The sequence below is a fragment of the Pygocentrus nattereri genome, chromosome 11, assembly GCF_015220715.1.
Source record: "Pygocentrus nattereri isolate fPygNat1 chromosome 11, fPygNat1.pri, whole genome shotgun sequence".
Classification (NCBI taxonomy): domain Eukaryota; kingdom Metazoa; phylum Chordata; class Actinopteri; order Characiformes; family Serrasalmidae; genus Pygocentrus; species Pygocentrus nattereri.
Window position 1 is genome coordinate 25,175,899 of NC_051221.1, and position 25,147 is coordinate 25,201,045.

At 38.5% G+C, this 25,147-nt stretch overlaps 1 long non-coding RNA gene across 2 annotated transcripts; it reads left to right on the forward strand.

Annotated features, from left to right (window-relative positions):
- Positions 1–8,451: 8,451 nt before the first annotated feature.
- Positions 8,452–24,747, forward strand: LOC108433612. Of its 2 annotated transcripts, none has more exons than XR_001858305.2 (3): positions 8,452–8,601; positions 23,790–24,087; positions 24,248–24,747. It is a non-coding gene; the product is annotated as an uncharacterized LOC108433612 (long non-coding RNA). The 2 variants fall into 2 exon arrangements; XR_001858304.2 differs by having other exon boundaries at positions 23,790–23,919.
- The last annotated feature ends 400 nt before the right edge of the window (positions 24,748–25,147 follow it).

The window sequence follows — 25,147 nt, forward strand, 5'->3', positions numbered from 1 at the left end:
AAAACTGGATCAAAACTGCACTCTGGCTTTTCTGGATAAATAGATGGAGAGGCCTTTTAGGCTCATAGAATGGCTCTGAACTATTTGTGGTATTTGTGAGTAAGTGTCTATGTGTATGTGTGGGTATGAAGGAGAGCGAGAGAGAAAGAGAGAGAGTGTTAGTGAGTGAATGTAAATTTGTGTGTTTATGTGTGTGTCACTGTGTGTATGTGTTGTGTTTAAATTAAAGCTGCTTTTGGTGCCAGTGTTTGAGAGGGTGAGTCTGGCCTGCAAAAAGAGCTTCTCTCACTCAGTGAAGATCAGATGATAGCAAGGAAGAAGCTGAGGGTAATGGAGAGTGTAGTGTGTTTGAGGAGAGGGTTGAAATGGGGGGAGGGTCAGAATGTCCCGAGTGGTGAAACATAAAACGTGCAGCTCCCAACGGGCTTTAGAAGGCATATATTTTAACAATACACAGCCATACAAAGCTATCCTTTTCCTTCTTGTCATTAGGACACAGGGTGTAAGAGACTGATTTTCCATCCTCTTTTCTCCTGCACTTGCTGCTTTAATTGTTCAGAATACACATCTACATAATTTTATGACCTTCTCCTGTAAATCTATTATTTTGGAGCTACATGACAGCAATGATATGGAGGCATTGCCCTTTTAGCACCAGGGGTTCTACATAGTACACAAAAAGGTTCTGAAATAATATTTTTGTGAAGAGCCAAAAAAAAAATGCCTTACACGTAACAACAGTGACACTGTTTTGGTGCTATATAGAAAAATTACCAAAAAACAAAGTATTATTAAGAATAAAAGTTTCTTAATGCTTCTTTGCTTGGTGACTGGTTCTAGTGAAAAAAACATATCAGTAAAGATCCTTAGAATTTATAAAACTTTAAAAGGATTTGCAATGTTTATTTAAAGAGCCATCATTTGAAAAGTTATTTAGGGAACCAAATGTGGCTCTTCTACAGCATCTCTCCAATGAAAGCAGAAAAGAAGTATAGAAAGTGAAATAAAATCTATAGAATGTAGGACAGAACTGTTGGGGGCTTTTGGGGTTGGGGTTAAGGGGACGGTCACACATTCAGAAAGAAGGCTAGAGCAAAGGTAAACGTGTTATCTGATCCGAGTGGTAATTTCAGATGTCCATGGGGACATGAACATCAATACAGGCCCTTTTTTCAAAGCAGGATGCAAACAGGACATGATAGCAGACACTGAGGCTGCAGTGTCATCTCATACCACTCCCCATATAATTTAATAGGTTACTTGAATGTGATGTTGTCTAGACATCTCTCATTTACCTTGTAATAGAGATAGCTTTTGTTCTGCTTTAATTAGAGGGCTGGTGACAAATGTATGCGTTTGTGTATGATATATTGCAGACAGTGGGAGTCTTGGATTTGCACCAGATTGTTATTAGTCGGCCATGTGCATGTGTATAATTGGCTGCATCCTCACAGTGTGCTTGCAGCTTTATCTTGAATCTGTAGTTTAACACCTGCTCAGGTGTGTATATCTGCATGTGTGAACCCATTGTGCGCTTCCTTGTGTGTGTGTGCGCGCGTGTGTGTGTGTGTGTGTGTGTGTGTGTGTGTGTCTCTTATCGTTGTGAGCGTGCTGCATCTTGTAGAAAGTGTGCAGGTGCTGTGGAAGCTTTTAATAATGCACAGTAAGGCAGGTTGGAAGCCGTTTGCTGTTGGTGCTGAATATTCCTCCTTTCCCTCTGGATTGCCCTGTCAGTTTTCCAGCCTGAGGCCAAGTTGCCTCAGCGATCAACCTGCCTGCCAATCACCCACCTAATGGTGCAACACACTCTCACCAGTCTGGGAATTACTGTAAATATAGTAGCTCCAGCTACCAAGTCCTTCTCCAACCAATTCTATAATCTGGTTCATTTCTTTCTGTACTCTTAAGAAAGGTGCCAAAAGGTTCTTTATAGTAATGTAAAGAACCACTTTTGGTTCTCTAAAGAACCTTTCAGTAGAGAATTCCTCAAATGATAATTTCTGTTAATGGGATATGTAAGCGTGAAGAACCCTTTAAAGATCCTCCACATTATATAAAAGGTTTAAAAGTTTATATTTAACAGTTAATATTTCTTGGCTTGGGTGTGTTGTCTAGGAAAAAAACCCTTAATTGTACACTGTCAGAATCAGTGATCAATTACTGACCTGTCCAATACAACCAGAGGTAAGGGGCCTCTGACGACAAGGCTCGAAGTGACTCAAAGCCTTGGGCAATCCATTGGAGATGCAATGAACAATTGGGTTAGCACTCAAATACATACAAATGACTTAAAAAGTGTTTACAAATGTTATCTGTTTTCAAGCCTATTTTTTTTTTCAGTTAAAAGTTATTCATGGCATATTGTTGTTGTTATTTAAATGGGATGCTGGCATTTACCCTTCCATGTGTGTAAGACTACTTATGTTTTTGGTTTGGCCTGAAAGCAAAAGAGAAGAAATCTTCATTCAAATTTTCCACAACAAAAACTGTTATGATGCAAACACAATATGATGTTGCACATTAATAAAGCTAATTTTATTTGTTCTCAGAACAAAAAAAAACTTTCCAGTGTTTCAAAAATGACAGGCATAAATGTGACATCTTGCTTAATTTCACTCATTTTTCATTTATCTAATCATTTTTGAATTATTTCTTATAATTGTTGAAGTATGAGAGGCATCTTTAGACTCTTGTGGCCAGGGGAATAAAAAGCAATGTCCATGTAATTTTTAGTCCCTCAATATACAAACAATGTAAATGTACCCTCAAAACAACAAAGCCATCATTAAGGCATAATTGTGTACATTAAATGAGATTTTTAGGTACACTACATTCACTTTTCCATGGGAATGCTGCATATTTATACCATTACATTAACATATATTTTTCAAATATAAAAATAAAATAAACGGCTTGGATACAGGGAGTATGTTATTCACTGCAACTGAAACAATATAAATGAAATGGAATAAGGTACAATTATGTTTATGTTTGGTTCTAATGATGGAAGCTTTTAAAAAAAGCGTTTCTACACTTTTAAAAAATAAAGGTAATACGAAAGCTCTTTGAGTGATGGAATGGAAGAGCCACTTTTCGGTCCTTAACAATATTTGAAAGAACCATATTTGAAAAAGTAGGTGTGAAGAACCTTGACAAAGTTTAAAGAACCTTCTCATAATGTACAAGTTTAAGTGTTTTAGAACTGTAGAGTCTAGAACCTAAAAAGATTCTTCAAGGTCATACATCTCATGTGCAAAATTGAAATATATACATTTTGGGAGTCTTTGTTTTTGAAATTGTAACAGTTCAGACAAAACATGTTCTGAAGCTCGTGATCATGTTCTTGAATTCAAATGAAGTGAACAAATAATAGCAGATAAATTACATGAGGAGTTAAGCTTGCTCCCACAGTATCATTTTAAAGCTCCTCTGAGATGTAGGCTATACATCTAAGCTCTGGCAAAGCCGTATCTGCTTAAAGAGAGATTGGCTCGAATTCTCAGGTGTTTATTTTTTAATCCTTTCATGGTAACCTGAGACACGACCCTCGATCTTATCCTCTGTACCGAAGCAGACAGCCCTTATGAGAGCCAGAAACTAAGTAGGTACTCTCACACACACAGTTTGTTTAATGAGGGGCTCTCACATGGTCACGTGGTGGGCTGCAGGGCAGATGGAGATTGTGTGTGTGTGTCAATATAAGGCCATCTCAAGGACAGGCTAGCTGTGTTGTCTAGGCAGAGAGGCCAGTCTGCCAGAACACGACCTGCTTGCCAAACAAACAGGGCAAGATACAACTCATATACTCAGGCAGTTATGCATATGTTCACACACACACACACACACACACACACACACACACACACACACACACACACACACACACACACACACACACACACACACACACATAAATACATGACACCATATCCTGACTTTATAAAATGTCAGGATATGGTGTCATGCATATGTGTATGTATATACAGCTACCTATATGTAATAAGAATGAAGTCCTATTTTATGTATCAAACACTAAATCTAACTTTAATCTCAATCTCAGTAATAAAACGTTTCCCTTTCAGTAAAAAAAAAAAAAGATGTACAATCTCAAAATTAATAGTCTGAAAAGAGTTCTTTACAACGAGACCAAAGAAGAACCACTTTTAGTTCCCTAAAGAACCTTCAGACGAATAGATCTTTAAAGAACTGTTTTTGTAAAACATGTGTAAGCATGAAGAGGCTGCTTTTTAACCCCTTAAATGGCAATGGTCCTGCTGGAGGCCTCAAAGTTTTATTACACACTTCTACAACCTAAGAATAGCTCAGCCAGTTTACACTGAAATGCTTGTGTTTACTGAATGATAAATCTTAGTTTGTAATGAGCCTGTGATATTAAGGGGTTAATACTTCATTACATTAGATCAAATGTGTGTCTGATGGGGAGAAATCTGGAGATACATTATTATTTACTTTTTTGAAAATACAAAATTCAGGGTTTTTTTTTTACTATATTTATGTTAATTTGCATCTAATCTTATGACATGCAGTGTTTTACAAACTCTGAAAAAAAGGTCTGAAAGTCACTGGGGTGGTACCCCTCTTTTCATTACATCAGTACAACATCAGTCCTCATTCAATTTTAAATAATGAAGCGTTTGTAAAAATCACCAAGTCCTGATATTGTTGGTGGATCCTGTTTTTTTTTTTTTGTTGTTGTTTTCCTGGCAAAATCAGGAATTTGTCCCCATAAATGTACTCACATATACACTCTCATCTATCAGAAAAAATAACATGAACTATCATATAAAGTCAGCTTGCCAATCATGCTATTTTCTCAGGTATGGTAAACACAAAGCTGGCAAGATGTGGATTTGGTGTAATAGACAAAATGATAATAGCAGCAGGCTTATCATCTGCTGCTAATGGCTGTAGCTGCCATCCTCTGCCAGTGCTTGCAGTTTCTCCTTCAACAGGGCCTTGACCTGGCAGAGGAGATAACCCTTGTGTCACTAAACCTGTACACTGATTTGAAGCCAGTTTTGCTGTTTCTTGTTTACAGGTGAGGCAGTAATTTGGACACAGGAACTAGTCCTGGATCAGCATAACGGCTTGACGCTGTCTCAGAGCCCCAGAGCGTGGGTAACCTAATCCCAATGTTGTCTGTTGTCTGCTTCCTTCAGAGGAGATAGCCGAGGGATCCTTTCATCTCCTTGTTATTGTTGCCTGGATTTCTGCTTTAGGTAACACTCAATGATTTTTTTCTTGCTCCTCTAACACATTGTATTCCCCTGACAGGCACAAAAGTAGTACTTGAAAGACAGGGAATATTTTGCCCCCAGGGTAAAATAGAGGTTTTGGGATAATGTACCTTGCCATATTTGGTGTTTATTTAGTATGTCAGTTTAACATTAGGAATTAATGCAGTGTTAAAGCATTACCTCATCACTTGACAGTATCAGAAAAAAAAAACTTGCACCTGAAATAAGCTTGTTTTAAAAAATGTGTTTATGTATGGGTGTCTGTCTTTGTCTGTGTTGTGCATAGTGATCCAGTAATTCCAAATTTAATTTCCCAGTGGTTCTCCACTAACTTCTTTTGGCCCGGGGCACAGGCAAAATGAGAGGCGAGTGCACACAGAAGTGGGGCTATCACTCCCCTGTGGGTCGAGGGACGGGTCTATTTGTGGCTCTGTTTCTCTCTCTCTCCGTCTGTCACAGCATCCATCACAGCTTGCACCAAGGCTTGGCCCCAAAAGCACAGGAGACGAATGAGGAACTGGAGCACCCAGAGAGAAAGACAGGGAGGAATGAAAAGAAAGATAGCGTACGAAGGCAGTGAGTGACAGTCCTGTTATTGTCCTATGTCTGACAATTCATTCATACCAGTAAAAGTGCCAAAAAGGGTTCTTTGGAGTGATCTGAAATGGTTCCCTATAGCAATACTCATGGTTGACCCCTGTGCCTCACGTTTTCCTGCTCTAACACATCTGATGCAAGTAATCAGCTAATTAACAAGCCCTTCCTATCCTGATGTGGGTGTGTTAGAAAAGGCTTGAGAACCACTGCCCTAAGGAACTTTGCAATGGATGATTAATTTAAAATCACTCAACTGAAAGGTTACTGGGGGGATCCAAAGTAGCTCATTCCAGTACTGTGCAAAAGTTAATGACAAACAGTCATTAAGTACAAGCTATTCATTTTTTAGAAGATATGTCTGAAGAGATTATATGTAATGTTATAACTGAAGTTTTGGGGTAGGAACATACCTGCAATCCCTCCTTCTTTCATTCTAATGCCCTAGAAATTCACAACCTCACTTTCAATTCCCATGACAAAGGGTTCACAATCCCATCACCTCCCCGTCTCCTCCCTGTTCCTCAGTCGCATATTATAGCTATGAGGGTGTCTGGACTTCTTGCTACAGGCCGAAGCTGCACAGGACTCCATACTACCACCATGTTGAAGGCATCGTCTGAACTCACTATATACAGTTAGGCCCAGAAATATTTGGACAGTGACATAATTTCGTGATTTGAGCTTTGCATGCCACCACATTGGATTTGAAATTAAACAACTGAGATGCAATTGACTTTCAGGTTTATTTAAGGGGTTGAACAAAAATATCCTATGAAACATTTAGGAATTTCCACCGTTTTTCTACAATACCTCCTCATTTCAGGGGCTCAAAAGTAATTCGACAAATTAACTTTGCCATAAATAAAATGTTCATTTTTAATACTTTGTTGGGAATCCTTTAGAGGCAATGACTGCCTGAAGTCTGGAACCCACGACATCACTGAACGCTGAGTTTCCTGCTTTGTGATGTTTTGCCAGGCCTTTACTGCAGCCTGTCTTCAATTGTTGCTTATTTGTGAGTCTTTCTGCCTTAAGTTTTGTCTTAAGCAAGTGAAACGCGTGCTTAATCAACTCCAGATCTTTTACCTACTTAATTGATGATGGATAAATGAGGGAATAGCCTGTGCAGCCCATGAAATAGTTTTTGAGATAATTGTCTAATTACCTTTGGTCCCTTGAAAAAGAGGCAGCTACATATTAAAGAGCTGTAATTTCTAAACCCCTCCTCCAATTAGGATGTGAATACCTTCAAATTAAAGCTGAGAGTCTGCACTGTAAGCCCATGTTGATTATACAACTGTATCTTGAATATGTTTTGGTAAACAGCTGAAATGCCAAAACGTGTGTCACTGTCCAAATATTTCTGGGCCTAACTGTATATGGTGTATATAAACACTATATTTCCAAAAGTATTCACTCATTCAAATCATTGAATTCAAGTGTTCCAATCACTTTCATGGCCACAAGTGTATAAAACCAAACACCTAGGCATGCAGACTGCTTCTACAAACATTTGTGAAAGAATGGGCCACTCTGCGGCACCCCAGTGCACAAAGCAAGGTCCATATATACATGGATGAGCGAGTTTGGGGTGGAGGAACTTGACTTGACTCCTGACCTCAACCCACGTGTGTGTGTGTGTGTGTGTGTGTGTGTGTGTGTGTGTGTGTGTGTGTATATTACCAAAAGTATTCGCTCGCCTTCCACGCACATATGATCTTGAGTGACATCTCTTTGCAGCTATAAGAACTTCAACTATATATATATATATATATATATATATATATATATATATATATATATATATATAGAGAGAGAGAGAGAGAGAGAGAGAGAGAGAGATGGAAAGTGAGATTTTGCAGGAAAAAACTAAATGCAAGGGTGAAGCAAAGGGTGGACACTAAATCAGAGGTGGCAAACTCCAATCCTACATCCAGCACAGTGTACTAATTTTTCTACAGCTGATTGAATTCAACAGTCAATTACCAGGTTTAGTTGGTGTGTTACAGGCAGAAAAAAAAAAAACAGGAAAAAACACTAAATTGTGCTGGACACCAGTCTGCCAGGACCGCAGTGCACCCCCTTTCCACCACACTGGAAAAATGTATAATATATTTAGTTTTTAAGGCTTTTGTGTAATTTTCCATTAAACATATGTTTTCGGCTTTTTTCCTGTCACTGAAAAATGAATAACCTGTCCTTCATGACAGTTTGACTGGAAATAACGTAGAAAGGGTTTCTGACTTTTACACAGCACTTTATACAATATACGTGAGCAGAAGATGAAAGGAGCCCCCAGTGGATTATATTCTTCAAACTGAAATGTTGTTTCTGTAGGAGTCAGCTCAGGGCCTGTCAGCAAAGAGGACAGATTCAGTCAGATAGGTGCTGTTCCTGAGTTCTTTCAGTCTTCGGTCTAGTGTGGAAGCAGAGATGAAGGTCTAGGAGAGAAGGAGCCAGAGTGTGTACTCCATGACCGTTCCTCACCCTTCTCCACAGTGTTTCGGATGACTAGTTCTGCTGACGTGATTGAAACAGGACGGGAAGAAGACAGAGCAGATGCCATGTGAGAACCTATGTGGGAGGATGAGTGGAAGGTACACTTGCCAGAGACAACACAAGCACATGGGAATCTTAACGTAATGAGAGGCTTTGATCATCAGGATCTTTCAGCACCCTGCGTCTCCTCAAGTCTGAGGAGAGTAAGACAGAGAGACAGAAAGACAGGGAGAAGGGCACATACCAAGTAAGCACACAATCATCTTCTACTTGAATGAATGAATAAAGGATGACTGAATAAAGAATATTCATGACGCCTAAGGATCCTCTAGCAATTTTTTCATTAGAGCCTCTTTTCTATGTTATAAACTTCTCTCAGTGCTACATAGCTCATTGGTAATTCCTTTTCCAGTGCCAGTAGTAATTTTTGTACAAAGAGGAAAAGAAAGAGATTTTTGCTGTTTGAATTATCACAACTGAATGACAATTGTACTTTAGTGTTACTCATCAGTGAAACAGTAGGGGCAAAGCTAGAAGAAACCCAAGCATTTGTGACACAGGCAGCAAAACACTCAATGAGGCCAAAACACACCAAATGATTTTGAGTATGCTATGCTAATTGTAGGCACTATAATTAAAAAAAGGGAAATATAAAAAAAAGCTTGTTGGACATTGAGCTTGTTTTTTTTATAAACAAACCATTTCGTATGTTGATCATTTCCACTAGGGACATAAGTTATTAAATAACCAACCACTAACTTACAAATAAATAATTGCTTCATCAATGGTAGCAGTTAAATTGTTTTGTTTGTTTTTCCCATTTCTTATAAACAACAGATCCTATTTAAAAGGCAGATTTATCATTTAAGTAGAGGAACATTTTTTTTTAATTTTGAGCATGAGGGCGCAACAGGAAATCAGCAATCCACTAGATAGGCCAACTAAAAAATTAAGTGCACAGTTAAAAATAGTTGAGGTCAGAATCACTTTTTGAGAGCACAGTAGCACTATAACTACAACAATGTACCATATTGAAAGCAAACACCTGTTTCATCTGTGTTGTCTGAGAGAAAGGCTGTGAGGAAATTACATATGGATGAGCAAAATTATAAAGAAGGACATGCTGGACAGTGATTGATTTTGTCAGTCAAATCAAATGGTTTGCACCAATGGGATACAAAATACAGTAAGCAACAAAAGACAGCAACAAAATTTTTTTTTGAACATTTTTTTTTAACACAAAAGAACATTTTTTAAGATTGTTGCGACCCACTACTGGCTGGTGCTGGCTCCGAGAGACTCTGAGGTGTGGCTATGCAGACAACCACATTCAAAGACTCATGTTATGTGGGTGCCCTCCAAGAAAGGGACAATGTGTTGCTTAGTGTTGGGTGTTGTTGGTTTAAGTTGTGTATGTGGGTTTGTTGTATTGTCCTGTGTCAGGGAGTGGGATTATGGTGTGTGAATGTTTGTGTTGGGATTGGTCTCTGTCAGGGTGAAGCGGGTGGCTAATGGTAACCTACCCCACCTTTTCAGCGCTCTATATGAGGCGTTCCTAATGTGTGTTACGGGGGAATTCTGCTGAAGTTCTGCATAATTCAATAGTTGAGTTATTAAGAAAGTCATACAGAGTGTTAGTGTGTTTTGATAGGTGTGTGTGTGTGTGTGTGTGTGTGTGTATGTGTGTGTGTGTGTGTGTATGTGTGTGTGTGTATACAGAACACCAGTGTTTTTGGAGGGGTTTTATGTAATGTTAGTGATGTCAAAATAGTGGTTAATCTGAAAAAATATGTTTTCGTTGGGGCCTATTTTACCTTAGAACCTTTATGCATCCACAATGTATCCACCAAACATGGCTCAGCCATTCAGATTTCAGACATTTCCTTTTTTAAGTGCTATTTTAATAGGTTGCATCATTGATTTAAGGCCTTCCAGTTAATGATTAATTACTGACTAATGATGGTCAGTTATCAGTCAAAAAAATTGTCCTCAATCCTCAATTTCCACTGAGCCTAATAACTAGGATTTAATAAAATGCTTAGAGGGTTTAATAAAATGTATGTAATAAAATGATTTGATTGATTTGTTCTACTTTAATTTGTTCTAAATTAGGTTGTGTTTATTTCTTCAAGTTACATTTGTTATTTAAAGACAAAGTTAAGCAGTTATAGGTCAGTACAACAGTGATGCTAAGCTTACCACCAATGAGGAGACTGCTTAGTTTAATCACCCCTTAAAAGAGCCCAGTGTAACACTAAAATAAAGTCACACTGATTTATCAGTTTACTCATGCTTTTGCAGGGATTTCAGCATTTGTAAAGACATCCTTTAAATGAATACTGCATTTTGAAAATGTAACATGGACTTGCAAGTGCTTATTGTATGTATTACACTGTTAAATCCCAATCCTGGAATCAGAATTAACCTTTTTTGCTAGGGAAAAACTCTTTCATTACCTCAGATACATATTGGATCTACATGTTTTGTTTAGCCGTTTGTAAATCATTCAAGTAAAATCAATACAGGGACTTACAGCTTCTTGCAAAAGATCAATGCTGTGGTAAATTATTCAGTGCAGACATGGAAATGACTCTCTGTGACAAATGTTGTCAAGATACAAATGTAAAAAAAGGAATTTGGAATATAAAGGTATGTGTTCTTTGAAAATGAATCATATCCGGTTCTTTAAATCTGCTCCTGTTGTGAAGTGATGTGTGGGAGAACGTGAGAAGTCTGGGCTTGTGATGAATGATCTGGGCTGTGTCGTGTTGGGGGCAGGGTTAGAGGCAGTCCTCAGAGAAGCTGCTCAGTGATTGATCTGGAGCAAACCTACCATCACTTTCACCCTGTTTGCTCTTCGCTTGGTGTAGACCGCATTCTGAGGAACCCTGTGATCCCTGCTGAGGAGCCATGGATTCTTCAAGTGAATCGTTCATCAGTGAACAAGTCTTAGAAAAAACAGTAGCTGTAAAGAAAGGGTTCTTTCAAGAATCGTTTTACCAGTGCATTTTCATTGCCAATGGTTTATTTGAAGTGCCTTTTAAAAAAAGCTTCTGCAACAGAGTGAAAAAACAAAAGCTTACAAAAGCCCCTCTTTTTCAAAGAATGCTGCGTCACTCTGTGACACTATTCCCATAAGCAGGCTGTAGTGACAAGAAAGGAAGTGTGGAAACAGAGGAAGTACATGAGGGACTTTATCATCATCTGAGTAGCACAATCCCAGTGGCTGAGAGGGTTTAATCCTGAGGAAACTTTGATATACTGCCTCATGTCCTCACAACAGCAGGTTCATCAGTGAAACATTACCCAAAGGCATGGAGCACCTGAGAGTGACCTCTAAAAGTGAATGGCATTTTGGGTCAACAAGATCTCAAATTTCAAGCTTCTGACATGAGGGTGATGTCAAAGGTCAAGTCAGAAGGAGCCAAAATAGATGCTCTTTTTACCTCGCTGGCATTCTTTTGGGCCCACTGAAATGAACACTTTGCAAAGCTATTTTGCACTGAACTAGTTGCCAAATGCAAGTTTCTTATTCCTTTTATACCTTGTTAAGATGAAGTAGCACTCTCTGTCGGAGACAAATCAGCATATAGAGCCTGAATCCAAGACAAATGGCTTCATCAAAGTCTCTGTGTTGAACCTGCCAGAAGGGCTGAGAGCTTTTGGCTGCATCAGTGCTAGGTCTCGAGTGTGAGAATGCACTACCTGCCTAAGAGATAGACAGATAGAACTAAATACAGAGAAAAGGAGGATTTGAACCTAAATGAACAAGGACTCTCAGAGAATTACTTAACGGACATGAAAAGCTTTCTCTCAGTATCTCACTGTTTAGGGTGAGGAGATTCATTTGAGACTGAAATTCAGGTTCATGTGGACATTGATTCTATTGTGAGTGGTCTGTTCAAACTAGTTAGAGACATTCTCTCCATGAATGCAATCCAGCTAGGAAGACCTAGAAGTAAACAAAGGCCCTCTTGACATAGCCACAGGGATGAATAGATGCACCACATTTTTCTTGGACATGTCAGAGTTTACACCTCCTCATGTGACCTTTGACCAGCAGCTCATGTGACATTTTGACTCTGCATAGCTCACAAATTTGAATGATTTGCTCTGGCTTTGTACCGATGCACTCACCCTGTGCACATTTTTCTCCTGCAGCCTGTAGAGCTGTGCCTGGTTGAACTATGATGTATGTAATGACAACTGAAATTTCTTCAGCTTCAGCTTTTTTTATGTTTTTCATATATATATATATATATATATATATATATATATATATATATATATATATATATATATGTATACCATGTAACCTTAAACACATTCAGTGATGTTGAGGTCTGGACTCCAGGGTGGTCCACTGCTGAGAAAACCAGCAGTATTTTCTTTTTCTTCTCTCACAGTTACATAACCTTTTAGACTCATATTGTTGTGTTGTCTGCTGTCAGAGTGTCAGAGTGGAAGGATAGAAAGAAACACCTGTGGATGTTTTTTAAATATGAAAAAAGATTGGAGCTTGATTTTCTCTCTCAAATAAAAGCAACTTTTTAACCACTCTTTATCTGATCGACATGATGAGGTCTTGCACGGTTGTTCTCTATATGTTTTCATAATTTTTTTAACTACGATTTTAAAAACTGTTTTTTTCATTTATTTTTCTTTGACTTTATTCTTCATTTTGTAATTGCATTGTCTCACATCTAATCTCATCAGAAATATCTCCTGCAAAATGAATAACTTGTACATCATGACCATTTTGACTGGAAAGTTAGTTACTTATCGTTAGTCTCTGACTTTTCCACTCTACTGTATGCTGTACATGTCTGTATTGTTGATTTTCTAAATTAACACTTCCAGAGACTAGACGTCTGCATATTTTATATTTTCAACAGGTTTTTTTCAACATGTTTAATTTAGCAATTAAATAAAACTATTCTCTAAAATGTACATAAAGAAATGCTCTATTGAAGTTTCTTTACTACAGAGGATGTGTAAATTTATTTGCATTTACAAAAAAGAAACATGTAATTTGACCAAGGTGTTCATTTTTGCAAAATTTGCATATGACTGTATATATTATACCTTTTACAAATGCTATATTTTGCATTCATTCAATATTTATTGATTTTTAATTTTCAAGAAAACACAATCCAGAACATTTTTACGTGGAGTATAACATTACACTGACGTACAACGGCAGCTCAGTTTTTTGTGTAAAGAACTGCCCATCAACAAGTCCTGTGAAACATCAGTGTGCTGTAATGTATTTAAAGCGTCAGCAGAGCCTCAGTTAATCTGCTGTCGCTCGAGATAATGTTTCAGTCAGGAAAACTGGACCTCTCAAATTCCGCTGTTTCTAACATTTGAGCATGCTCACTGCAATAATGGCAAGTATACATTTTCTTTTACATACGCACACATGCATGCGCATACACATTTGGCATGGATCCAATGACCTCAGGAAACACCACCCCCACTCCTTCTCCTCTACGAGCCACTAGTCACATCTATATGGAGTAATATGGGCTAAAGCTCAGAGACTGCTCCATATGTGGCCGTAGGCACTAATAAGAACCCACTGACTCTGCCTGAGCACAGCTCTCTACAATTAGGCTACAACAGAGCCTTTATCTGTCACCAAGACAGTGACTGACAAATGCAAGTTGTCCTCCTTCACTCAGCACCTGGCCTAATGTTACTGTTGTATGTTGAGATATCAGATCCTCTTATTTCTGTGAGTAAAAAAACTTTAAGCTCTTGAGCTTGTGTAATAAAAACAATGGGATTATATAAGCTTATGTAATTATGAGCTTTTGTATTTTTATGTTGTTGTAACAGAACTTTGAATGTCCGAAGTAATAGTTTTACAGGAGAAGCAAAGCAACATTATTAACTGTATGTTAATGTGACAGGATGTTGTTAAGCCATTTTGGATCATTTCTATCAGTCCACTCATCATGAAATGTTCAAACCATGTAAAAAGTAGTTAGTGTTTTCAAATGGTGTGACAATCAATGAGATTATGATGTAACATCAACATATGCAGTCAAATTAGCTAGAAAAATAAAAGTGAATGTTAAAAAATGCATGAAACACTAAAACCATGAAACAATATGAGAAACAAATAAAAAGGCTGATGAAATATTTACATAGCATGCAAACATGAATCTGCTGTGTACTTAAGTTGACATTTAGCCAATCATTAACACAAAAGCATGACAATCAGATGTACTGTTTATATTTAGACAGCACACAGCACACAAACACTGCAACAGTTTAGTCTATGTTGCTCAGCTTTGACTTGCCCAGCTTAAACACAAAACTACACAGCAGGAAAACCATGCTCACATAACATGACAGACATAAATCACACTAACCCGGCCTTGAGCTGAGCTGAGAACCCGAGCACAGCGCAGAAAGAAAGTGAATGTGTTGGAGACAGTTAAAACTACAGTGGATCATACACTTTGTATGTTCATACTGACATGAGCAAATTTGGCTTTAACTCAGGATCCAGCCATGGAAAAAAGCAAGGTCAGCATAGTGAAATGAGCTTCTCCACACAATAAATTTATGAACACGATGAGCAGTGAGCCTCAAGCTCTTTTCATCAAACTGTGGATATGTTTTTTCTTTGTGATTGTGCTTTTACATGAGAAATACGGTATTCATTTACAGCCAGAAAAAGGCAGATCTTGCAAGATTTTTCACTGATCGTTTTTGGCTACCCATTACCATATTGCAAGTAAATACAAAACAAATGTGTTGCAAGTTGACGAGTTGACAACCTTTTTTTTATTTGGTTTCTCCAATGTGAAATATTAAGTTCCACCATCTAGATCAGTGTTTCTCAACCTTAGAGCAGGAGGCCCTCTATCCTCCACATTTTAGACAAAGTAACAAAACATTCTGTTTAGTTCCGAGGACTGAAGACAGGTTAGGAAGTAGTCATTTAAAAATTACACCTGTTAAAAAAATGTGAACAGAGCTCAAAAAGGCTGCACACCAAATAACAAAGGAGCTTGCAGTATTTTGTGGAATACAGAAAATCAACTCAGGGTAAATTAAGCAATAGAACATGAGAGTGAGTGTGTTATCGAGCAATATCACGTGATATAGCGATAACACACAATCTCGAGTGTTCTATTGCTTGTATACAACAGTTAAATAAATAAAGTAAGAAATAAATAAGTTGGGCTGTGAACATGTCATTTAATATGTTTTAATGTCAGCAACAAGCAGCTTATTGCTACATCAGAGTATCGAGCTCTGCTCACTCGTTGTACAGCTGGCAGGTTGTTCTCCAGCTCCTTACACAGAACACGGGAATTTAGTGTAGTCTCATCTTCAGACTCTGACCAAATTGGCTGTAGGTCAAATGTGATCTTTGAAGTATCCATTTTCTGTTTGTTTGCAAAGTAAGAAGTAAAAACGTTCAAATAGCTTGAGCATCTCTTGCTGTCGAAGTTGTTGCTTAGTAACGGCATCTCAGCGGGGAGATACAGTGTTTGTAAAAAAACCTGTGATCTTATGGCGAAATATCAGCAAGGTTAGAACGCTTCTTAACCATTCAGCATGTGGCCAGGACTAACTGCTGTATAAATGATGTTAATACACATAGTTTTGGGTACTAAACAATTCTCCCCATCACCCGCACACATACAATCTCCCTCACAAAGAAACAGCTCACACACAGGCGTTCACACCAAGACTGACACATACACAATAGTACCCACACTGTTGGAAAGGAAACTACCATAAGTTTAGGGTTACTCCATGTGTAGCCTTTGTCAACTTTGAGAGCCTGCCACAGAGCTGACCCTCACAATTACAGTAAAGCTGTCAGTCCCACTGTTTACCAGAGGACTGACTGACAAAATCAAGTTCAGTTCTCTGCAACCATTTCTCACAGTTTACTGACCTAACCTAACCCATGCATTCCTTATTACCATCTGCACATGCCTTCAGCAACTGTGACATCAATCACCTGCACACTCTGCACTGCATCCAGATTTCCAGACTAAGATGGTTTGTTATACATATCAGTTACAGCTCAAAAGATGTAATATGTATAATTATATCTTGTAAGTCTTTCTTCTTTTCTTGACCATCCTGTTCTTGACCTGTTCTGGACATAAGCAAGTTTTTACATTTATGAAACCATGTTTTGTCACTAATTATTTATATTATTTTCTTCTTTCATGCATGGATTATTGTTAAATATTTGAATGCTGAAGGCAAGAGAGCTTGCAGGGAAGGGAAGTGGGGGTGTAATGGGAGGATTGATAAGACAGAACAAGAAGAGGGAGGTGTGAGAGTATCAATCATGTGCTGTGCCTAAAAATAATTCAGACTGACGTGGGGAACACGTCACTGAAAGAAAGAAAGAAAGAAAGAAAGAAAGAAAGAAAGAAAGAAAGAAAGAAAGAAAGAAAGAAATCTTTGAGATATTTCTTAAAGATAAGTCCAGCTGTTCTGATTAAGTTACCTAATACTCATATTTTCCTGATCTAACCCTTTGGCCCTTTGCATGACTGTATGGACAAAACTGCAGTCCATTTAAGCCCAACCCAGTCATTACCTTCCATACAGAAAGCCTTAACAGGAACAGACACATATATAATAAACTTAAGCAAGGCACCAGATACGACATTTTACTGGGACAGAAAAGCCAAAACTTTGTTAAAAATTGAAGCCCTGCGTGATTTACTGCTCCATACCTCAAATAACTAAAGCATTCTGCAGAAGGCTAATTGGTAGTGTTAAACCACTTGACGGGCTAGTTTTAGTGAATGCCTGTGGAATTCAGGCCACTGTAGCAGATTGATGAAAGGTAGAGGAGGGGTAGTAAAAGATTTCCATCCTCACCTTGAGCAGTCAGCCCAAAGACCAGCCCAGTCAGCCACTACCTCCCCTACCCTGTCCTGCTCTACCCCACTGACGTGGAGCCTGTTAGCAGGCCCATTTGTGCTTGACCTAGTTACTTACTCTTCTTGAGAGGGGGTTGGGAGGTAAACACGAAAGAGTACCCACCCTCTTCTCTTGCCTTTACAGGGGACCTGGAATTTTCCACAGATTACAGAGCCATTCTTACAGCTCATGGTCCATTGCAGTGTCCTCACATGTAAACAAGTGGTGTTCATATATGGGGGCCTCATGGTGCTGCTCCCAAAACATGGTGTTGACCCAGTCTAACAAAGCAAAGGACACACAAGAGCTTATCACATGTTTTGGCCCTATGAGAACCTGCAGAAAAAACTCATCTATTTCAACCTAAACTGCTCTAGTGACTAATCTACTTTTTAAGCGGCTACTAGTCATTGAATGAATTAAATTCATTTCTGAATTCTTGCTATACAGCCATGACATATCAGTAAGTCCAGGCTTCCATTTCGTATAAGAGTAATTCAGGCAGTTTATATTGTTTTCCATGCAGTTATTGAATAATATGATTTAGGATACAATAAGCTGATTTGATTGTATGGGCTTAAATAGTACAACACTGGCTCACATATCCCAAAGAAATCAAATCAATGTAATTTAAAAATTGTTCAAATACAAATTTGTAGATGATGGAAGACACATTTAAGTTCAACTGACTGAAATTCTAGAATTGGTAAAACAAAGGCAGGCGCTGCAGCGTGTGATGTACATATGGTGTACATTATCAGAGCCAGTGTGTTCCTAGCTGTAAAAGCTTAACGTTCCCTCAGCTTGTTCATGCCTTAAATGCAGTTAAGCAAAGGAGCAAAGGAGGCACATTTGAGCGTTTGCATGTGTATGCGTGCATATTTGCATGCATGTGTGCACTCATGTTCACTACAAGAAAGGGTGGGGGCAGAAAAGAGAGCATGGAGGATAGATAAGTAAGGGATTCTAGGGCACAGGGTGGGAGATGGGAAAGAGAGTGAGAGAGAGTGAGAGGGATCATGTCACGTGTATACAGGAATAAGATCATAACTCCACGGGTTGGCTCCAGATGCCCCCGAAACAGCATCAGATACATAAACCTTGGCATCCTTTGGATCCTTCATGCTCTCTTCACATGCATGGCAGGCCCACATAGCTCTAACACCTGTCTCTCCATCCTCTGCTCCTTATCTAAGCAGTCCCATAGGGCCCCACAGAGCCCTGCAGTGATACAAGTGTCATAAAACAGCCACATGTCACCAGCACAGATGTTAGCACTGTGTTTGAATGTAGGATGATATGAATACTCATGGCCAACATGTGACCGACACTGAAAGTAAGCACAGTTGAAATGTGAAGAGCCATATCAGCTGTCTAGCTTTGTTGTTGTAATTATTCTTATTGCATATTATTCAACACCTATACATTATTTGCAAATTTGTGTGAAACTAAACTGTGAATTATATAGATATATGAACCCATATGTAGTTTTGCTGTGGAACAAAACCTTGCATGTTCAAAATGGCAACTTTACAGGCAAAGGAACCACATTCTTAACTTATAATTCAACTGATGATGACAATATTTTTAAAAGAAATTTTACACCTAAATTTTAACCTTTTGGTCTGTTCACAAAACACAATGCAAATGGAAGCCCAACTTTCAAAACTTGCAAAAAAAATTACAAAAATGGACACACAAATTGCAACAGCAATTTGACAATACAGGCATATAACAAACTGTAAATGTTGAGAGTTATTGCTTTCATTTTGGTATACTATGTAATTGATACATCTGTACATATGTAATTACAAAGTTACACAATGTATTACATTTACATTCAATTTACATTGTGTATTGACAGGTTATAGTCTATACTTTTTCATTAGCTTCCATGTCAAGCTGTTACAAAAACATGGCAACAATGTAAAGGTGACTTTTTTTGTGTCTACCTACAAATGTGATTAGAGTCAGAGATAATTGATATTGAACTAGACCATGTTTTTGCTATCGCTGCTGATAATAGCAGCTTCTAAGGGTTTAGACTATGTCCCTTTAAGAAATGGCTGAGCTTTTCTCTAGCTATGGGATGTGATGTATGAAAGAACACTCCAGTTTGGCTATGCTGCCCTCAAGTCACAATGCTGTCCCGCAGAACCCAGCACTGGAACCGGGCCAGGTGCTTTTTAACTTCTGAAGATCAGGATGAGTTCCAAACAGAAGAATTATAGCCCTAATGTGGGCCTCTTAACATTATGCAAGTCTAAGAATGTACGGGCCCAATAAAAAATAAGAGAAGGGAGAAAAAAAAACTTATGTAAAACCCACGTTTCTCTTCGTTTGCTCAGTGGGGAGGGGAGTTGGAGACACTCACCTGGTGGTGGAGAGGGAAAGCATACATTACCCACAATGATCTCTCCTTCCCAGTGCACATGTCATTGATGAATATGTTTACATTTATGCACATTTTACATTTGTAATTATGTTTACAGTCTACATTATACATGTTTTGTCTGCATGACTTTGTTTCTCTCTCCACCTGTGTAGAATGCAATAATGTAATAATTTCCCAGTAATGTAATAACAAGCAGAAATGTAATGAAATTTTGCACTTAACCTGGTCAATAATGTATAATAAAACACAATAATGTAATGCTTTGTCCAGTAATCTAATACAGTGCTTTAACTGAGAAGGTAATAAGATTTTTACTGAGAACTTACAAACATAATACATTTCCAATAATATAATAAGGTATTATGTATGGTCATCCTGAACATGTAATAAATACCCAATAATGTAATAAGACATTACATTACTGGTAAAAATATTATTGCATTGTCACAGTTAAGACATTGTGTTACATTATTGGGCAGTTTACTACATTACTGGATTTTATTATATTTTTGACCGAGTAAAGTGCATTTGTGGTTATACATTGGACAATTATCACAATTTTGGGTTCTACAACCTGCAAACCAGATAAACATGTAGAGAATTGGCTCTAAAACCCTGCTCCTGGGCATTTAACTGGAAAGGGGGATTCTGCTCAATCTTACAGTCCTTCATTTGTGATGTTCACATTCAGTCAGCAATTGATGCGATCCTACTAACTCTCCATTCTCAATTGTTTACTTATATATCACAAATGCATATCACCATCAATGATGCACAGGTTAGAGATCAGTGTTTACTAATGCTGATTAAGTGACTGTTTACAATTCAAACATAGAATTGAAACAAATAATTTGCATTTTAAAATGTTAAAAACATGGTGTTCTTTTTGGTAACAGCACAAACTTTCAGGATAGGTGTAGGTGTATGACTAAGTGTAGGTTTGTTTTGTTATTTTTTTATTGTTGTGCTTTTTAACTGCCTAGTAATTGATCAGCTCCAACATCACAGTCCAGCTCAGTGGCGTAGCCTGGGGACAACCTTGACAAAGATCTGGGGACAACCATGACAAATTTTCTATTAAATGTGAGTGGGAATGTATACACATAGACAGGTAAATACCAACATCCAGTTTGAATGTCAGCAAGAATATTTCAGTCATTAATAACTGAAAACATAAGACTAGCCTGAAAACATTTCTTATTTGTTGCATATATATAGTGGATTGTCCCATGTTTTAGATGCCCCTTGGGCCTTGTAGTCTGAGGCCCCAAAAGGCCCCTGGCAGTCAGAAACCTCAGGGTGTAGGTTGAACAGTAGTTTTGCCAATGTTCTCTAAAGTTTGGCCAACTTCATAACAGCTGCTATGAAAGAATTCATTTGTAGGCAGAGCTTGGAGAGGTCATTTAGCTGTTTAGTCGGGAAAATACCCAAATATACAGGGCAGCAGAGCTCAAGGACCTGGGTTGGGAATCACTGTCTTAGCCTATTGGCTAAACATAAACATGTGCATCAGACTTCAGATGAGCTTGGGAAAAACTGTTATGAGTGTTTCTTATCCTATTTTCTGGCTACAGTACACACCAATTACAAAACCAGAATGGTGAATGATCCAATCTGTTGGGGATGGTGTCACCATGATTGAATTAGAAGATACAGAGAGGGGCTGTGGGTGATCTCAGTGTGGCACTCTGATGCTAACTAACTCATCTTTTCACCACTGAGACAGTAGAAGTCTGTGCAGTCAGGCACAAACAGCTCTAATTGATCTGGCTTCTGTCAGACGCTGTATTTTCCACTCTGGGTCCATTGAAGACATGGATGTAATCCCTTTAACTCCATGCATATTTTTCAGTGTTATATCCTAAGACTTATCATTCAGTAAAATATGTATAAGTTTAGTAATGTAGCTGCTAATGTGAGTGCTTGTAGTTTAAAGGCTAAACTAAATGTTATCATTATTATTTGGTGTTACATGCATATTAGTCATTTATCTCTTTCCATTTTGTTTGGTTAGTTAGTTGGAGAACTGGCACTGATATTAGTGCCTAAATGTTGACAAGTGTGACTGTATCACATGCTTGTTCCCATAGATCTGTCAGCTCATTTCCAACTGCAGCCTGGACATGCTGTTTACATCTGCTTACCAGGTTTATAACGCTTCTGCCAACTGAAAACTTTTATTGCTATATCACTTAGATGGGGCTTTCAGCCAAGCATTAGATCTACTTTAAATAGCATGAATAGGTCCCGTTAAAATTAATACTGAAATCTTCCCCTATTATGGAAGGCAAACATTAAGCTCCATTTTGGAAGGGCAAAAACACAAAGCCTGTCAGGCCTAAGGGACAGGCCAGCGTGTTCTGGCCCACAGACTAGTGCAGGAACTAAATGTAGATTTCTTGGACTGGTGGCAGATTGAAGAGTTCACAATGCTGTGGATCATGTGGAGCCCTTCTTCATCTGTACATGGAGTGCAGGCAGGGCTAGTTTGCTTACATAATCCAGTTAAAATACACCCCAGTCACATGGAGCATCCAGCCCCGCACAGAGAGAGATATCCCACTGCCGCTTGAGCTGTGTTGGCAGCCATTCAGACATTTACACACACACACACACACACACACACACACACACACACACACACACACACACACACAGCCATTAAAGATTCGATTGTGATTCGCTGCCAGACTTGAGGCAGTGTCCTGCCTCCATGTGAACTATCTGTGGAAAAACGAACGAGGAGCTTTCAAACTGCACATGTGACTGACCAGAGTATTCACTGAGAAATGTCTACATAAAATACATAAACACATGCAGTCATGCACACATGGGGGGGGGATAACTATGAGGAGGGAGGAAGAAGGTCCAGCCTTTTAAAGTCACAGTGCAGGCTTCCTGGAAGGGTGTTGTGCTTCAGTTCAACTGAGACTACATGACCTCTCACACACATTTTTACCCAAACATATACAAGCACACACAAAAACACGAATTATTTCTTTGTCAGGAAAGAGCAAACTGAAAAGAAATGTTCAACTGAACACAGTTTAGAAGTGTTTACGCCCAAATACACAGTAATATAGTTTTCCAGTATTTCCTGTGTCCACACCTTTTGTCTTTATTAAAGCTTCCTTTCTTTTAGGTAGACTTGCTTTCAGCATTACAACAAAATCTGCAAAATTCAGTCACTAGAACATGGTTGCATTCTCTATGTCTCACAATCCAAAAAATCCCAAATACAATTTTAAACACATCCTTTAAGACCCACAGTGTTGAGTTGTCACAGTGGAAGGATAAAGAGAAACACCTGTGGATTTTTTCAGATCTGAAGCAAGAGTTAATTTTCTCCCTTGAATATAAACACAACTTTAATTCCTGCTTATCTGATGGAGAGTTTTGTAGGTCTACTAGATCTAGCACAGTTGTTAGGAGTCCCATTTTTTCTTTATGTTTTCATATTTTTTAACTATGATTTTAGAAACTCTTGTTTTTTCACTTATTTTCCTTTGACTTTCCTCCTCCTTATGCAAGTGCTTTATCATGGTCTAATAATGGTTAGTCTCTGAATTCTGATGAGTAGCGAGGAGGTAGACACATATGCTGAGATAAGCGACTTTTATTGAGGGCAAATCCAGGGTCGTGGTCATGACAGTCCAGGTCCATAAAGCCAACACGGATCGAATTAGGGACAGACATGTTGAAATACACTCATGAAACACAAACCCAAATACTTCCAACAGAACATACAATCAAACATCAAACCTACATCCAAACAAACAAAACATCCAGCAAACATCAAATTAAGACCGACAAAACAAAGGGCAAAGCATAGGGCTTAAATACAACACAGGGATGATGAGGGACAGGTGAAAACAATCAGGGGCGGAGTTACTAAATAAGGGGGCTGGATTAAAAACCAAAACAAAGAAAACAAGTGGGCTAAACCAAAACATAACAGGAGCACGTGGACAGGACTGGGAGGGGCCAATCGTGACAACAGCACTACATGTCATGATTTATATAGTCCTATGTGTATGCTTTGAGTATGTTATATTCCTATAAACAAACACAAACAGCGATTATAGGCCCTAGCTCCCTGCTGAATCCACTGTTTTTTTTTCTTTCAGGATCCTTTGTGTAGGAGCTAAAAGGTGGGCATGACAGGCATGCAACAAATGGGCTCCATGTGCGGCCACATCAATGCTGACCAGTCCTTAAAAGAGCAGCGAGAACATCAAAACCCGCATAATGGCAAGGGTACATCTGGCTGGTATACTCTAAAGAAAAGCAATCAGACCATCTGGAGAGAACACACATACACACATGCTCTCAGTGAAAGGCCGCATGATTGCCCATTCAGTGGCTTCATAACAAACACAACCTCAGCATCTGGCTCTGCAGCGGTCAGCCATTTTAATTATGCAGGTTGCTTTACTAATTCATTAAGTGTTGATAATGTGGGCTGTGTGAGTTGAGTGGGGAGTGGAGTTGGTCCAGAACAGAACGTTTTAAAAGCCTGTTATGTACAGCTGACTTAGGCTCAGTTACATAATCAATAACCGCACATCTCCCCCTGCCTCCCCAGCACATGGATTTCCTCCCAGAGCGATGAAGGCTCTTTCTGGAATAATCCTGCCAGATGGAGTATCAGGCTGCTGCTGACCAACCCATGAGGCAAGAAGCTGCTGTTAAAAAACCTGATGCATTTTTAGCTCACTTTTTTTCTGTCATGCAAATGACAGCAAGGAGCTATCATAGCAGAGAGAAAAACTCTCTCTCTCTCTCTCTTTCTGTCTTTCTGTTTGTAGTTTGTGCTGATGTTGATTACTTGTAATTATGCTTAGAAGGGTCAATTCATTCAAATATTCAACTTTATATATATGCACACACACAAACACTCTCTCCCTCTCTCTCTCTCTCTCTCTCTCTCTCTCTCTTAGTACCGTAACATAACAGCAGTTTTTCCATACTGCAGGTTTTTATCCAGTTGCCCTTCAGCCTATATTGTAAATGTCCCTGTAAGCCCACACAAAATGGCATATATTGGAAATATAATACAGTATATCAAAAAACTGGCAACTTAGATATACCATCCACCAAGAAAAAGCCTAAGGTGGCTCAACTCAAATAAACACTTTATCTCAAAATTCCAATTTTGATTTGTTTGATTTCTAAGGCTGAGTAAATATTTTTGATGTATCAACTGTGCTTAACTTTATATTTAAGTAAGTGCTCCCCTCCACCTACTGGAGTGTTTTACAAAGTCATAGTCAACTTTATTACATTTTAGTCAAAGTTGTTATTTTTATGATATTACATATACAGTACTGTAAAAAGGTCAGAGACTACTCTTCTTGTATCGAATTTAAAGTCAAAACAGCCATTGAGTAATTATTTAAGCTATTTATTTTTCAGTGTTAGGTAAAAAGGAGAACACAGTTGAGTCCAAAAGTCTCAGTATACTAGTGAAAATGATTCTCTTTTG